Source organism: Salmo salar, chromosome 22, assembly GCF_965601325.2.
Source record: "Salmo salar chromosome 22, fSalSal1, whole genome shotgun sequence".
Taxonomy (NCBI): domain Eukaryota; kingdom Metazoa; phylum Chordata; class Actinopteri; order Salmoniformes; family Salmonidae; genus Salmo; species Salmo salar.
The window spans coordinates 23428673-23433414 of NC_138312.1; positions in this window are offsets into that span (position 1 = coordinate 23428673).

Below are 4742 nucleotides of genomic sequence, written 5' to 3' on the forward strand. Positions count from 1 at the left end.
TTCCAAGGCTCCACATTTAGCCTTACTGTTAAGAGTAAATATATGCTAAACTACAGAGGAGCGCCACAATGAATTGATTGCAAAGAAAAGCAGGGGAAAATGAGCTGGAACCAGGTGGGGGAAGTTAATATAACCATGGAGGGAAATGTGCAATATTTTCACTGGCTATGACATCAAGCTGTACAAACAGAAGGATCCTGGGCATTTTTACCAGACAAAGAGACATGTCGGCCAATAAGAAGTAGACTTCAGCATTTCATTCAGTGGATGCTCTCCTGAGTAATGTAGCTAGTTGATCACAAACAGGATGTAAGAATGTGTGAGGCTTTTGTCCACCGTATGTGCATGCATGCATGTCTGTCTGTGTGTCAGTGTGTCTGTCAACGTGTGTGCCAGTATGTCTATGTGTTATTTGACTTTGACATAACTGTACACTTTCAGGCTGCCATCCTCTCTCCTGTAGACAATTAAAGCAGTGCACTGCCAAGAAAAGCTAAGCTGGCTGCATGTTAAACGGTGAGCTGCAGGCAGAGCTAAGCACAACATTCTCCTAATGAAGGGATGGTCCAGTGCCAGGTCACAACAGCCCTCTGTAAGGAAGAGGAGACAGAGAGAGTTATGCTTTTTATACAGATGACTGGTCTGTAATGTGTATGTGGTTGTTTTACATCTCAGCATATTATTGGATGTTGAAAATATTGAGCAGTATTGGCCTGGTACATTTATTTGTTTTTATTTGTTTGTAAATGTACTTGAAATTGAGTTTGTTTGGGGTATTGTTTGTTTCTTTATTTAGCAGTGGTCACTTGCACAAAAGGATCCCTAACATTAACTTGAGCCAAAAAGATTTAAGAGATTTTTCTTGTGTTTCCGTCTGAACTCTTAAGATGACACAGAAGATTTCCCAAGAGTGTCTCTGATCTGCAGCCACCATCCCTCACAATAAGGAGTGTTGTCTGTGGGGAGATCTAAACAAAGCCACTGGCTGCTGTGGAGGAGTTTATGTACAATAACAGAAAGAACTTGATGGTGATGAGTTAAGGCTTTGATCGAGATAGTACTTACTTCTAGTTTATTGTCTATATTGTAGCAATTACTTCAACGACATATTGTTTGGCTTCCACATGTACCCGTTAATGTGTGTCAGAGTTAGTTTACTGTAAGAGTACAGGAGTTACCTCTTTTACATCTCTGATTGCTACCATTTGGCAAATTATCAAACAGTCCCATCATGACATGATTAACTCAGCCTTCTCCTAACACTTCACTGACCGCCTTCCATCCACTCTCTTCTCTCCATCTCGCTTCCCTCGCGTTTACTGCTCTCTGTTTTCTTTTCTCGTCTGGGCCACAACATAAGCAGCATGTGACTTCATGTGTTTGTTGTTAGCAGTGCATAATTGTGTTTTTAATCTATTTGCTGACTAGGGACAAATTAGGTTAACGTTCCCATATTTTCCGCCCCAGTTGTTTAAAGAGCTTGTGAGAGATTGTGTGGCTTGTGTTTTCACGGCACGGACCAGAAAGCCTTTCTTGATTGATGTTGGACAGTGTCGTTCCTGATTATTAATGTTCAGCTCGATGCCCAATCCTTCTTTTCCTCTGGGCCTTCCTCGACACCTCATCAACCACTAAAGCCGTATATCTCAGGCCTGGTGTATTCAAAACAAACTCATTGTTACTGTTACAATATCTTATCAATCATTACACACTGCACAGAGGATTCTATGCATGATCAAGAACGCAATCAAACAAAACACAAGTTCAGGTCATACACCCTCTTCTCCCTGAATAATGTTTAGGATTGCCTATGATTCTTCATGGCGAAAGAATAACAAACTGGAGAATTCCTAATGTTACCATGATTGTAGTTGGGGTGTCAGTATGTTTTGAGTTGACTTAAGCCAATGTGACATTGTCTTGCGTCAGGTATCTATCTACCTATGCTACAATTGCTCATGGTCTACAATTTAGGCTTCAATCACAACCTTAGTTATTCCATCATGGCCATGAAATGAAAGATTAAAAGTAAGGATTAGTAATGAGTATCATTGCTCTGATGTCTCTACGCTACAAAATGACCGTCAATGAGGCAACCCTTAAAAAAACAAAAAAACATGAAAACACACTTGCTTTCCATAGACTTGTGAACAAATCACATTTGGTTTTCAGACGTGTGTTTTTTTGCACCACTTCCAGCTACATCTGGTCTCCCATCCAAGGACCAACCAGGACCAATCCTGCTTAGTTTCAGAGACAAATCAGCAGTGGGATGCAGGGTGCTATGTTGCTGGAATGAATGTGCCAAAACTTGTAACTGTAAAAAAGGTAACAAAGCAAAGGCCAGGAAAACATAACCAAAAATCGGGAACATTGCAGGAAAGAGGGAGGCATTTTATTTATTAACCTTATAATAAAATCACTAAGAACCTTTTTTGCATCCATGTACAATTAATTTGTTCTCGCATTTCAAAATGATTTCCTTGCTATACTTTGTTTTGCTATGTCGGCCTTCCACATCTGTGGTGGAAGGTGGCGGAACTTTGTCTGAGGTCGGTACCGCTGATGAGCCAACTTCTGTCTGTAGCCTCTGACCACCGTTTCTAAACCCAGAGGCGCAACATCTCGAGAATTCCGGAAACACTTGCGAAACAGACCAAGCAGACCTGGCTGGGTTTTTTTGAACGTTTTTTTGGTTGTTCGTTTTCTTGAAATCTAAAGGCACAACCTAGATTCGAGCCAATGTCTTAAGTAGTTGAACATGTTATTACTCCAACCTCGTGAAAGTGACAAACTGACACATTTTCACTTTTGTCAAAAACAACTTTATGTTGAAGTAATGCCTTTGATCTGATTGCCTACACATGTGCATGCAGTTTGGCACGAGACGACCATTAGACACGATGACGTGTTTCTGCGCTCAGCTAGCCAACGTCGCCATGACAAGTGTGATCAGGGATTTCTATTGGAGAACAGTTTCTGCCTATCTTCATACTGTACTGTTATTGATGAGACTCTCATGAACTCAATGGTGTTCTCCGTTTTTCTCTACAACCCCCAAGTGTCACGGGACTCGTCTGGAGGTAACCCGGTACCTAAAATGTATGGAAGTGAATGGGGCATTTCCACATCAAAAGTATACGGATAATGCCACGTTTTTTCTGTCCAATGCTCCGCAAATGTCCTGCAAAATCATTCCCTTGTCCGCATTTGGGCTTTTAAGATGTGGTCACACTAATTCCACCCGTGGAAACATTGCTACTGCAACATGTTAACACCATATTTTCACGTGAGGAGAATAACATTACTTCAACCCCACATGTGAACTTGCAATTACACATGTGAAAGACATATTTTCACATGTGGAGTTTTCTTACATGTGAAACTGCAAATTAGATTTTCACAAGTGAAAAACAATCACGTAAACAATATGTGAAGTTTTTCACATATGAAACTGCAAATGTGAAAATGCAATTCCACATGTGAAAGAGATATTTTCACGTGTGGAGTTTTCTTGCATGTGATCCCGCAAATTAGATTTTCACATGTGAAACTGCAATTCTCCTCACATGTGAAATGGTGGTGTTAACATGGTTTCACGTGTGAAATGTAAGCTCAGCATGTAAAACAGCAAATTTAACATGTGTTTTTGTGTAAGGGCACATTTCCTTGGAATCTGAGGGTGATGTTCAGAATGTGGCTATTTATAGATTAATTTCCCCAACTGCTGTTGGGACATGGCTGCTTAGGGGGAAACTTATCAGCCGATTTCGGGATGATATAATTCATACAGGGCTTCAAACACATCTGTGGGGAGGTGGGAGGAAGAAGGGTTCACATGCTGATCTCTGTTTCTCAGCCCAGTGTTAGCCAACTATCATTCATCCTGGCCAGGCTGGTGAGGTAATGGCAGTCAGATCTCCCTGTCTGCTGGACTGTGGACTGTGGACCCGGAGGCCAGAGCAGCTTCATCCAGAGAGTCAGAGAGGAGACATGGGACTCTGACCGGACACACTGAACTCCTGATCGTGTGCTCATTCCCAACCCTCCCTCGCTCCCCTTCCTCCTACTCTCTCCCTTCCTCCCTCCCTCTCTCGCTCCCAAATCAGGTCAGCAGGTTCAGATACATAGAGAGGAAGAGAAAGAGACAGAAAGAGACAGAAAAGAGAAAGAGAGTGAACGACACAGCAAGCAAGGGAAAGAAGAGAAAGGGAGAGAAACATTGACAGAAAGAGAGAGAGAGGGACGCAGAGTGAAATCATAGCAGTGTATGATGGATGGCAGGAAGAGATGGCCAGTACATTTGACACACTGCTCTCTGACCAGACCTTTGGGAGGACCAGACATTACCAGAACTTTGAATCCTTGTAACTGTCTCCTTGTAACAGACATGGAGAGAAAGCAATCCTTAAAAAGGCGTTGTTGTCTGCCATGAAGCATCAATGTGTACACACCAAACATGTTATCCTGCTGTTACTACTGGGATAAGCATGAATCATTCTGGATGGGACCCTGGAAAAGGATTCAGGATTCTGGGCGGAGCACGCCCGAGTTTGTACATTGACATCAGCATCAGCACCTGATTTTGTCCAATGTGGTCATGTCCAGTGTGAACTATAGTTAACTCTTCCGTCCTGTTCAGGGACACTATGCCATATAAATTATTTCCCATTTGTATTGGTCTTGGTCCATCAATGAAATCTATTAACCTACAATGCCTATTCAACTTTATCTTCAGACTA